The sequence below is a fragment of the Talpa europaea genome, assembly GCF_964194135.1.
Source record: "Talpa europaea genome assembly, chromosome: 3".
In the NCBI taxonomy this organism is placed as follows: Eukaryota; Metazoa; Chordata; class Mammalia; order Eulipotyphla; family Talpidae; genus Talpa; species Talpa europaea.
The window spans coordinates 36,854,879-36,868,718 of NC_140069.1; positions in this window are offsets into that span (position 1 = coordinate 36,854,879).

A 13,840-nucleotide genomic window follows, 5' to 3' on the forward strand; every position below is an offset into this window, starting at 1 on the left:
CCCTTTTTTTAAAGATTAGAATTTCCCTTCCCTTTGTGAAAACCAGAAACAAGTAGCATTGTACATCGGATGTGGTGCAGAGAAAATATTTTTTTGTTCCTCAGTATTTTCCTTCACAAGTTTGATGCAAAGACTTAGTCCCAGTGAATTTCACAAACCTCTCAATCTCTTACATTGGATTCTGCCTTTTTAGAGCTATTCCCCTGAGAAAAGGGAAATGCTGAGTATGAAAGCTGTTGTCTGTTGATAAGCCAGCTAAGGAAGTTTGCTTTTGGAGAATATATATCTTAAATAATTATACAGGAAAGTAAATACCATAATATAGTGTTCTGTTTAAGGTACATCATGAGTACGTGAATACTTAAAACCTCAATTCTTTCATATTTCCCTTTATGTGTAAATTACATATATATTAAAAAGAGAGAGAAAGGTATTATAGTGGCAGCTTTTTGCTGCATTGGTTTGACTGCATCAGCATTTCTATTGTAGACCTCTATTTTCAGGGGTTTTAGAGACTCACCCATAAACCTTCAGGCTTAAATGTCTTGAACGATTTTTTTTAGCTATATAATTTTAAACAAATATATCTTGTTTTTATATTATAGGAGGAAAACAAATGGAGTTTACTAGTTCAATTTTGCGCTAATATAACTTTTAATAAACTTAATTTTTTAACAAAAACATAAAATCTAATTAGTCCATAGTCTGTTGATGGTTTTTTAAAAAGAATCAATTGTTGACATTGAGAAAATTGCCTGCTTTATCAGTGTAGTAACTTATCTTCAAGATGTTTTAAAACTTGTATACCTGTACTAACATTTTCTTGATTACAGTAGAGTATCAGTATGATAATGAATACAATTTATGCCATTCATATGAGCTATCTGGTAATATAGATTTGGAAATATATAGTATATATGATAAATATATATATGAATCTATTTACTGGATAGATTAAGAGGGAAAAGTTCCCATAAATTTATTTCATCAAATAAATACCATATATATTTAAAAGAGTGCACAGACATTTATCTTTCAGAGTCAAAATGAGATGCAAACAATTACAAAGGAAAGTTGTCTTGGGTAAATAATACACATTCTATCATTTCTTATGAAAATCATTTTTCCTTTTATAATGTGGTTATGGGAAATTAAAAGAATTTAATGCATAAAATTAATGCAGACTTTACATTACATTAATCTGTGAAGCAGAGAGAAATACTAGGATATTAAATATGTAGGTCATTAACTTTTGGTTGTCTGACAATACCTTTATTTTACTTCTCGTCATACTTTTCAGTGATGGAGCGAGTATTAAAATCTAACTCTAAGCTTCTGGATGGTTCACACACTTGCAACAATATTTCGTTAAGTTTTTGATGATCTATAGTCCTGTGTGCAAGGAAAGAAAGATATAACACATTTCTTTGCTGAATGAACTTTATAGAGTTTTCGGGGTGTTAGAGGTTTTTGTCCACACAGGATTCTATATTTTATACCATCTTCAATATGGCATATACATTTTTCTTTTCAGATAGCTTCTACTGACAAACACAAAGCTTGTTTGTGTGCAAATATAAGGCTAAATAAATGGTGCTAAAGTGTATTATGACTGTCAGATATAATCAGGCAAAATTTTGTGGTGCTTAAATTAATTTTTTCATTGATTTTATTGATCAATGCATTGAACAGTGTTTATTATTCACAAGTTGTTTTATATTAGCAAATCAAGGCCTCATAGCACATTGTTAAATAAAATGGTTGACTAGTCTATGTAACAGCTCACCAAGCTACTATCTCTTTAACTCCTTATAATGTTGCGTCATTAAAGGTCAAGGGGTCATGCTATTAATCTCATTGCTGTAGACCATTAACAAGACTGAACTTTTCCACAAAGTACTTATGTTTACAATGCTATAACCCTTTGACTGCTGCGGCAACCTTTAACTACACAAATGTCACAAGCTAGAATCATCGGCATGGTTCTTGCCATGGCAATCAAAGAGTTAAGGGCTGTGCAGTGATTTGTTTGTATTTATTAATTTATATTTATTTTGTTTTCATCCAAGAAGGGGATTTTGGGTGGGGCAGTTTTTGTCTGCTGTAAGTGTCTTAACTTAGGGAAGGGTTAACTGGCTTTTTATACTATTGCATCTTCTGTATTTACCATCAATTCATTGTGTTGTAATTAAAAAAAAACTGTCAATAAATAAGAAAACAGAAAAATGGTTCATACATATTGTGGTTTTACTCCATGAATTATATATTTACAGTTACAGTGAATACGTAGGCTGTGATCTATAGCAGTATCCATTACTATGTGTGTGTTCCCAAACAATATGAAACAGTAAAGGAAAAGTCTTAGGTAATATATGCCAAAATATCCTGAATTAGCATTGAATTGGCCGTATCAATTAAAGAATTGTTTAACAACTTACTGGATACAGCCCATTGTGACCAAGGACAGGGACAGAAGCATGAGATGTACAAATGTATTTCAGGCAAGAATCTGAGAACACAGGCCATGTTAAGATTTCATCACCACTTGACAAGAATAGAGATAATTTTTTTGGATAAGTGAATATAATTTATTATTTAAAGTCACATCATGACTACATAAATTTATTCAAAGGAGTTAATTTTTATATCAAAACTGGCAGAATTTGATTAAGAACATTTTTCCCGTTTTGTTTTTCCTTTTAATGGTAGGACTATAGTAAAGGGTGGCCATAAATAGAAAACTGACTCACAGAAAACAAGAGTAAGGATAAGCATTTTCATATCTGACATTTTAATAAGTTATCTTGAACACAGGATCAACTATCAAATCCTTTTCATACAATATCAAATAGTGGCATGTAATCAAGTGCAGAAACAAGAGTTTCCTGAAAGTCATTTCTAATATATATCAATTGTCTCAAGTCATCTAGATTTAGGAAGAATTAGGAATAGCTATTGCATAAGAGAACAAAATATAATCTCTTATGCAAAATCAAGATGCATTTTAACCGATAGATTAATCTTACAAAACTTAATCCACATGCAGAAGAGGAGCTCTGCAGCAAGTTAAGAGGCTCACAGGAATTTGAAGCAAAAAGCAAAAAGCAGTAGACTAGAGAGACCAGAAGACTATAAGTCTTTGAGATATGCATCTAGGTTTAATCTCTGAAAATTTGGAGATCTATATCAAAAAGTTTAAAGGAAGATTGATTAATAAGAGCTGCTGGGTTTTTAGAACATGTTAGCAAAGAAGCAGCTACATGTTTAGCCAAGTAACAAAATAGTTTATTTTTATTTGCCTAATGTTAGATGAAAGATAACCCTTGTTTTTAATAAGTCTGTTAAGGATATAAAACCATAAATTTCAAGCAGAATTGAAGAATTAATTTGCCTTGTTTTTATTATCTAAGAGAAAAGGAGAAACTTGAAAGAGCAATATGACCAAGTAGAACATTTATTTTTTCTTATGTACCTGGATTTTTAACTAATTTTATATCAAAACAAACTGTTCTGTGATCTATATCATATGACTTTTGCCACACACAAGTACCAATAAATATTGTAGAGATAAAGCAAAATCCAGATAGGGCTACTGAGAATCTGATAATATACCTAGCACATTATAGAAACATAAATATCATGTATTGATATGAATTGGAATTGGTGCATATTTTACTTTTTTTCTAAAAATATTCGAGTGGGTATAGTTTCAACCCAGTTTATTATTTTATTTATTTATTTATCTTTTGTTTATCTAGTTGCATTTTAAAAGGACAGGTTTATTAGGAAAGGGAGAAAGAAAAAGGCATCTGCATAGTCACAGGCAGGCCAAGAACTACTTATCGCAGTTTAACACACTCTGCTACTCCTTTGAGTTAGTTAACAATCTAGTGTATCATTGGTTTCCATTCTACCCCCTTTTTCCCTCCTCCATTTTCTCCTCCTTCTCTTCTTTAATTTTTCTATTCCTTGAAAGAAAAACTTGTAATGCATTCCTTTTTGTCACTCATTCTTTACCTCTTGTTTTACTCCTCACCACTCTGTAGTTATTCAAATATAAATGATATATTTATGTCTTGCTAATTCTAATTCCCTATCTTACCTGGATTTTTTTTTAAGATTTTTATTTATTAATGCATATAAGAACTGGGGTATAGGCCAGAGGTGTGGAGTGGGGGCTAGGGGGGAGGGTGAGAGGATTCACCAGAGACAGAGTCGGGAACCAAACAGGCAGACTGACTGAAATACACTGCTGAGGGGAGCAGTGGGCGAGACAGGAGAGGTCTGCTGAGCCATGTGGGTAGCTCCCTGGCCAGCTAGGGATCAAACTTGTGCTGCAGTGGCTGTGGATAGCTTCATAGTGCTCTGCTTAACCCCTTGCACTACCAGGGAGGCCCTTACCTGGATTCTTAATGGTATTTAATACTAATTATTACTCTGCTATTAATACTGTTTGTGGATAAATCTTGACATTAGGACCTATTCATTTTTCACTCATCTTCCATACCCAGCGTCTGATATAGTACTTGGCCTTCAGTAAAAAGTTGACTTCTAGATATTAGAGTTTAGAGGGTTTTTTCCCTACCATATCTAACTTTAAAAATTACAAATGTGAATTTGTGGATTTACCTAAATGTCCTTACTTAAAAGCATGTGTTTATTCTTATGGATGTGATACCTAATGAAATTCAGATTCACGATATCCACCCTCTTGCTGGAAAAAGCAATCTGGTTTCTTCTTTAGTTTCCCAAATTCCATCTACTAAACATAAAACTCATCACCATCCTCTTTCCCCCCTCCAAATAAACATGTTTACTCCTCAATTATCTACTAATTACTGGCACTAAATTCTCTTGGATACCCAGCCATGAAAATGTTTTGTGTTCTTGGCCTTTTCCTCCTCCCTCTGTTTCATGCCCTCTCCACTTAAATATTTGTCAAGTCTGTGGATTTTATTTCCACAGTATTAGCAGCAGCTGATTTCTCCTTGACAATAGTGTCCTACTTAGGATTCATTACATCCTTTTTCAATATTGCCTAACTCAACCTTTCTATTTTCTGATCAAATTGCATGTTCCAATCTTCTCAAATTATTGCGTCTTTATTTAAAACAAAGGTTCTATATGGAGACCTCCAATTCATTTTAACTTGCCTTGTAAGCATTTCGCTCTATTGTTTTCATACCTGAAAACATCAAAGTATTTGACATGCTTCCTTAACAGTTTGGCTAAAGATATTCTTTCCAATTTGCATTCTACCTTTCTCTTCATCTGGTTTCACTGAATAAATTTAAAAATCCCCAACTTTTAAACCTCATATTACCTCTGGTGTTGGGTCTACAGGACAGAATGTAGCATAGTGTTCAGTCTGAGAGGTAACAAAGAGGTTGGTGACATTGGTTCAAAAGGGAAAGAACCACATCAAGGACAAAAGAATACAGATAAATTAGTTCAAGGGGAGGGGAAGAAACAATTTTTTTCAAAATCAATTAGAACAATTGCTATTGGGCCTTCACTATTACACTAACTTTCACCGGAGAATTCTTAATAGATTTTACCTGGCATGTGACAGGTTTTCTAAGCCATGGTGACACTTTCAGGTAAAATAATGGAACAGACACAAGGGATATATAGCAATTTCATTCTCTCCAAAGCCCTACCAAAGTTATAGAAAATGGACTTATATTATTTTCAAAAACCTGGGAAAGGCAAGAATAAGTGAGAAAATAATAGCCAGAATTTGGGAAACTGGACATTAGTGGATATCTGGTAGATGGCATAACCAACACAGGGAACCAAATCATAGGTAGGCAATTAGAGCATAATCCCAAGATATAGCAGGTAGTTCATCAAAGATTTAAAGAGTGGGAGCATCCAGAACCTGTGGAAATGTGGTAAATAGAGTTCATTAAGGATGGAAAAGTATTTCTAGGATATAATTAAATACTCTCAGGCCTGGTAAAGCCTCCTTGCCTTTGGGAAATAGCTCGTCCTCTTCCCAGCCAATAACTCAAAGTTTGTTTTGTGAGAAGTACAAAGATGAAAGTACAAATATATAACTATGATTCTTGTTCAATTCCAGAGAAAAAAAAATCAGCCAAATATATGAAAAGAAGTTTTAGGGAGTAGGAAGGACTATGGGAGTAGAGACTCAGGCTGGGAATGGTTATAACTTGATATAGCATTATTTTAGTGTTATATCTTTTAAATGATGTAACTGAATTGATTTGATAATAGAAAGTTAAAATTAAAGCACAAAAATGATCAGTGGTCAACATATCCAGAATTTTCATGGACATGGGAATGCTCTCATCATGCACATTGATCATGTTCATTTGATTGCTGTTTTTCTTTTCACCTACTTCCCAACATATGTTTCCCTTACCATCACACCCCCTTTCCATGTCCAGTCTTCTTTTATGGCCTCTGTGTTCTCTTACTTGGCAGCAAAAAATGGAGCCATGAAAATCTTGACAACTACTTTTCAAAGACACTTAATCCTTGCTTAAGGAGCTATTTGGTGAAATATTTTAGAGATAACAGTTTAGTAGAGTTAAACCTTTCAGTTTTATTGAGTGTGAGAAATACTCTTCAATGGGGTAAGTAATAGAAAAATGAAACTAGAACAAGATGTCAACCAACTTTAGGTCACTTGGCCTACCAGAAAGTGAAAATTCTGAAGAAATAAATAAGAGTTAAGATATGATAGACAAGTTTTTGTATGTTTTTAAAAAATACTTATAAAATTAACCTGTAAGTCAATTTAATTGTGTTTCAGTGAAATTATAAATTAATCTCACTGAAAATATCATTACCGATTTTTTTTTTCACTTGATGTTAATTAAATCTTTGCTACATTTCAAATATTAGCTAAGACAGGGGATAGGACTTGCAAATGCAGAGGGAGAAGTCAAAGTGCTTAAATTAATATACCTCACTGTAATTAGTGTTTTATAGTATATAAGATTATTAGCAAAATGTAACTGTAAAAAATATAATATATAAGAAATGTTACATTATAATATTATAAATTCAACCTGATCATGAGAGAATCCAGATTGTGCAATAACTCTGCTTGGATTGCAAGGGAACACTTGTAATGCATTTAAAAAAAAAAAGTCTAACGGGTGAACAGCAAGAAGAAGCATTTAGACAAAAGGTACAGCTTTACAGAAAGACTTACAAGTGTGAGGGAACATAACACATTTAAGAAAATATATTATTCTAAAACTGGAACCCGGTGTTCCTGTTGTGAAGAGTTGTGAAAATAAATTTCAAAGGTATAGGCAAGGGCTAGATCTTGAAAGGAACTGTTGCTTCTAAGTCTTTTCACCTCCCCCTCTGATGATTCTGTAAGGAGCTCAATCCCCTTTTAATGCATTTGTTTTGGGCTAAAGTAAGGGCGTGTTTTTTTCTTCATCATGGAACTAATACCCTTAATTGCAATAAAAAATTACGGAGATAGGAGGGAGGACCAGAAATTACATACCTGTCCTGGTTAGACAATGCATAGTTTAAATCCATCTATTTTGAAGTGGCATATATTTGATAATTAATGGCACACAGAGGTAAAGAAGACAAATTATCACCTCCATTACCTGGATTAAAGTGTAATTGAAGGGAAGACTTAACAGAACTCACTTGTTATTGCCACCTAGCTGCATGTAAATTGCGAGGACACCACTGACAAATGAAAGCATAAGGATGAAAATACAAAATTTTCTATGCTTAAGCATTTACTGAAAACTAACGACATTCTATGAGTTTCTGAAGTTTTGTAGTCACAAGTCTGATTGTGCGAGAGACAAACCCTATTTGATTTAATATGTTGCCAAATTTCAATGTTCATTATTTCACAGTCTTATATGAAACATAGGCCTTGAATTGAATTCTAGTCATTGAAGTAGGAGGATTTATGGATTCATAGTACTCCCAAATTCCCAGGCCACTTTTTCCCCAACTAGATGAGACTATTTTTGCCTTAAAGTTAGAGACATTCAGGGCTTCTCTGTTGGCATAAGGGGTTAAGATGCAACCTATGAAGCTCTCTGCAGCCACTGCATCATGAGTTCGATCCCCAGCCAGGGAGCTACCCACATGGTGCAACAGACCTCTCCTGACTCACTCATTGCTCCCATCAGCAGTTTACTTTGGTCAATCTGCCTGTTCTGTTCCCCACTCTGTCTCTGGTGAATCCTCTCAGCTCCCACACTTCTGGCCTGTACCCCAGTTGTTGCATGCATAAATAAATCTTTAAAAACAAAGAGAGAATTTCAATAAAGAAATTACCCAATGGCAGCTTCTTCAATAGAGTCATCTTGCAAAAGTAAATTATTGACTCTTAATATATTTAATTGTTTCTGGTGTGAAAGCTAGATTCCATTTAAAAGCTAGAGGCCTTGAGGAAGAATTCATTATATTGTCAACCACTGCAGGAAATGTCTCATATGTCAACAATGACAAAATTTATCTACTTGTGTCATTGAGGTTCAGAAGATTATATATGGAAATGGATTTCAAAACTATTAGATCAAAAAAAAAGAGAAGAGCATACTCTTTAATTGGCACATTTACCAATATGGGTTTAATTAATACAGATTCTATCTACCACAAATCTGTTAGGTCAAGCAGAAGGGAATATTGTAAAACTGGAATCAGCCTTGTGTCACAAAACTGAAGATAAGATACCAAAAATTCTTTTGTGTAGTAAAGAAGGATCTGAATACTTAGTGAGATGGAATGTTGGGGGTGGATATATCACAGATTTATCTCAACATCCAACGATATCCCCAGATGAGGGTCAAAAAGGCAGTCTTTAATGATTAGAAGAGGAAAATAATAGAGAATTACCGACTTTGAAAGAATCTTTTAGTGTTCTTCTAATAAGTAGGAATGCTAGTGAGAGAAATCTATGGATGAAAAGGGCTTACTATTTCTATGAGGATTCTTTTTTTTTTAAATAATAAATTTTATTTTTATATACCCCATACAATTGCAGCCCCCCCATTCTGACCCCAATCCCTCCCCTCCTGCCCCCCACCCCCCAAAAAGTGTCTCTGGTTCATATTTTTTTGTTGATTTTGATTTTCACTTTCTTATAGTTATTCATTTTCCTGGTCCCTTATTTAAGTTTTCTAGATTCCTGCTATGAGTGAGACCATCCGGTATTTTTCTTTTTCTTTCTGGCTTATTTCGCTGAGCATGATCCCTTCCAGCGCCATCCATGTTGCTGCAAATTGCATGTGTTTATCTTTTTTGAATGCTGAGTAATATTCCATGGTATATATGTACCACATCTTCTTGATCCAGTCATCTATTTTTGGGCATTTGGGTTGTTTCCAAAGCTTAGCTATTGTAAACAGTGCTGCTATAAACATAGGGGTGCAGGTGTTCTTTGGAATTGATGTTTCTGTGTCCTTTGGGTAAATACCTAGGAGTGGAATTGCTGGATCATATGGAAGCTCTATGTTTAGTAGGTCCAGAAATCTCCACACAGCTCTCCATAGTGGTTGGACCAGTTTGCACTCCCACCAACAGTGCAGAAGAGTTCCTTTTTCTCCACACCCTCGCCAACATTTGTTGTTGCTAGTTTTTTTAATATGTGCCATTCTCACTGGTGTAAGATGGTATCTCATGGTAGTTTTGATTTGCATTTCCCTGATGACAAGTGATGTTGAACATTTTTTCATATGCCTGTTGGCCATTTGCATTTCCTCTTCAGAGAAGTTTCTTTTTAGCTCTTCTGCCCATTTTTGGACTGGATTATTTTCTTTGTTGTTGTTGAGTCTCATCAGCTCTGCAGATTTTTGTGATCAGTCCTTTATCATTAGTGTTGTGTGCAAAAATGTTCTCCCAATTGGTGGGGTTTCTCTTTGTTTTTGTTATTGTCTCTTTTGCTGTGCAGAAGCTCTTTAATTTGATGTAGTCCCAGCTGTTGATCTTTGCCTTCACTATCACTGCTTTGGGTGATGTGTCTGTAAAGATGTCTTTGATGTGCAAATCACGTAGTGTTTCGCCTATATTTCCTTCTATATATTTTATGGTTTCAGGTCTTATGTCTAGTTCTTTAATCCATTTTGAGTTGATTTTTGTGTATGGTGTGAGGTAGTGGTCAAGCTTCATTCTTTTGCATGTAGCGACCCAGTTTTCCCAGCACCATTTATTTTTTTTTTTTTTTTTTTTGGTCTGGTAACCAGTTTATTTTTTTTTTAATAATAAATTTTATTTTTATATTCCCCATACAATTGCAGCCCCCCCCCCATTCTGACCCCAATCCCTCCCCTCCCGCCCCTGCCGCCCTAAAGGTGTCTCTGGTTCATAGTTTTTTGTTGATTTTGATTTTCACTTTCTTATAGTTATTCATTTTCCTGGTCCCTTATTTAAGTTTTCTAGATTCCTGCTATGAGTGAGACCATCTGGTATTTTTCTTTTTCTTTCTGGCTTATTTCGCTGAGCATGATCCCTTCCAGCGCCATCCATGTTGCTGCAAATTGCATGTGTTTATCTTTATTGAATGCTGAGTAATATTCCACGGTATATATGTACCACATCTTCTTGATCCAGTCATCTATTTTTGGGCATTTGGGTTGTTTCCAAAGCTTAGCTATTGTAAACAGTGCTGCTATAAACATAGGGGTGCAGGTGTTCTTTGGAATTGATGTTTCTGTGTCCTTTGGGTAAATACCTAGGAGTGGAATTGCTGGATCATATGGAAGCTCTATGTTTAGTAGGTCCAGAAATCTCCACACAGCTCTCCATAGTGGTTGGACCAGTTTGCACTCCCACCAACAGTGCAGAAGAGTTCCTTTTTCTCCACACCCTCGCCAACATTTGTTGTTGCTAGTTTTTTTAATATGTGCCATTCTCACTGGTGTAAGATGGTATCTCATGGTAGTTTTGATTTGCATTTCCCTGATGACAAGTGATGTTGAACATTTTTTCATATGCCTGTTGGCCATTTGCATTTCCTCTTCAGAGAAGTTTCTTTTTAGCTCTTCTGCCCATTTTTGGACTGGATTATTTTCTTTGTTGTTGTTGAGTCTCATCAGCTCTTTGCAGATTTTTGTGATCAGTCCTTTATCATTAGTGTTGTGTGCAAAAATGTTCTCCCAATTGGTGGGGTTTCTCTTTGTTTTTGTTATTGTCTCTTTTGCTGTGCAGAAGCTCTTTAATTTGATGTAGTCCCAGCTGTTGATCTTTGCCTTCACTATCACTGCTTTGGGTGATGTGTCTGTAAAGATGTCTTTGATGTGCAAATCACGTAGTGTTTCGCCTATATTTCCTTCTATATATTTTATGGTTTCAGGTCTTATGTCTAGTTCTTTAATCCATTTTGAGTTGATTTTTGTGTATGGTGTGAGGTAGTGGTCAAGCTTCATTCTTTTGCATGTAGCGACCCAGTTTTCCCAGCACCATTTATTTTTTTTATTTTTTTTTTTGGTCTGGTAACCAGTTTATTTTTTTTTTAATAATAAATTTTATTTTTATATTCCCCATACAATTGCAGCCCCCCCCCCATTCTGACCCCAATCCCTCCCCTCCCGCCCCTGCCGCCCTAAAGGTGTCTCTGGTTCATAGTTTTTTGTTGATTTTGATTTTCACTTTCTTATAGTTATTCATTTTCCTGGTCCCTTATTTAAGTTTTCTAGATTCCTGCTATGAGTGAGACCATCTGGTATTTTTCTTTTTCTTTCTGGCTTATTTCGCTGAGCATGATCCCTTCCAGCGCCATCCATGTTGCTGCAAATTGCATGTGTTTATCTTTATTGAATGCTGAGTAATATTCCACGGTATATATGTACCACATCTTCTTGATCCAGTCATCTATTTTTGGGCATTTGGGTTGTTTCCAAAGCTTAGCTATTGTAAACAGCAGCACCATTTATTGAACAAACTTTCTTTGCTCCAATGCATAGTCTTTGCTCCTTTGTCAAAGATTAGTTGACCATAAATCTGTGGGTTTATTTCTGGATTTTCTATTCGATTCCATTGGTCTGTATGTCTGTTCTTGTTCCAATACCATGCAGTTTTGATGATTATGGCTTTGTAGTATAGTTTGAAGTCTGGGAGTGTGATGCCTCCATTCCCTTCTTTTTTTTTCAGGAGAGCTTTGGCTATTCGGGGTTTTTTGTGATTCCATATGAATTTCACAAATAATTGTTCTATTTCTTTGAAGAATGACATTGAAATTTTGATTGGAATAGCATTGAATCTGTATATTGCTTTTGGCAGGATGGCCATTTTAATAATGTTTATTCTTCCAATCCATGAGCAGGGGATGTCTTTCATTTCTTTGTGTCTTCTTCTATTACTTTTAACATTGTTTTATAGTTTTCTTTGTATAGGTCCTTTACCTCTTTTGTTAGATTTATTCCCAAATATTTGATTTTTTTTGTTTCAATAATAAAAGGGATGGTTTTTTTGATTTCTTCTTCTTCAGATTTATTGTTTGTGTATAGGAAGGCTACTGACTTTTGCATGTTGATTTTGTATCCTGCCACTTTACTGAACTGATTGATGAGTTGAATTAGTTTTACTGTGGAGATTTTGGGGTTCTCTATGTATATTATCATATCATCTGCAAATAGTGATAGTTTGACTTCTTCTTTTCCTATTTGTATTCCTTGGATGTCTTTCTCTTGTCTTATTGCTCTGGCTAGGACTTCCAGTATTATATTCAAAAGCAGTGGTGAGAGTGGACATCCTTGTCTTGTTCCAGATCTTAATGGAATTGCTTTCAGCTATTCACCATTGAGAATGATACTGGCTGTTGGCTTGTCATAGATGGCCTTTATGATGTTGACGTATGTTCCTTGTATCCCAAGAATTTCAAGGGCTTTTATCATGAATGGGTGCTGCACTTTGTCGAAAGCTTTCTCAGCATCTATTGATATTATCACATGGTTTTTATATTTCTTTTTGTTGATGTGTTGGATAACGTTGATTGATTTTCGGATGTTAAACCATCCTTGTGTCCCTGGCATGAATCCTACTTTGTCGTGGTGAATTATCTTATGGATACATTGTTGGATTCTGATAGCCAAAATTTTATTGAGGATTTTTGCATCAGTGTTCATTAGGAGCCATCTGTCAGTTTCAAGCAGTCTTTACTGGAGAAATGTCCCTGTTCTAAATGCCGATGTGGGGACACACTCCCCTGTGCGCCTGGTCTGCCCCGGCGGTTCCCGCTCCCCCTCTGGGCTTGGACTGCAGGCCATAGGGGTTCTGGCGTGGGCGAACTTACCCCGCTCACCTCAGGCTCCTGAGGGAGCCTTCTGCAGGCAGTCTTTACTGAAGAAATGTCCCTGTTCTAAAATGGTGATGCGGGACACACTCCCTGCGCATCTGGTCTCAGGCACACTCTTCTGCGCACCTGGTCTGCCCCGGCTGTGGGTGCTCGCTCCACCTGTTGGCTCAGACTACTGGTTGGAAGGGGCCCGGAGTGGGCTAACTCCCCAGCTGGCCACTGGCTCCTCCAGGAGCCTCTGCTGGTTTCAGGTCGCTAGGTGGCGCCAGAAATCTCTCCTAGAGCCCTTGAGTAGCTGGGTTTTTTTTTTTTTTTTCACCCCGTGGGACAGGGAACAGAGCGGGAATGGTAGGGTAAACCTCAACGGCTTTGGGGTGCTTTGTCTGCCTTGTGCCCCACCGTCGTGGAGAACCCACGCCCTGAATTTCATGCCCTGGGTCTCAGTTCCAAAGCCCTCAGGTCCAGGACGTGGGCTGTAGCCCAGTTCAGTGTCCACAGAATGGCGTCTTTTGCACCCCGCTCCCGTGCCTGGGTGCCTGGTTCCTGATTACTCAGTGAGGGACTTTCACCTCAGTGAGGGTCTTCACACACGTC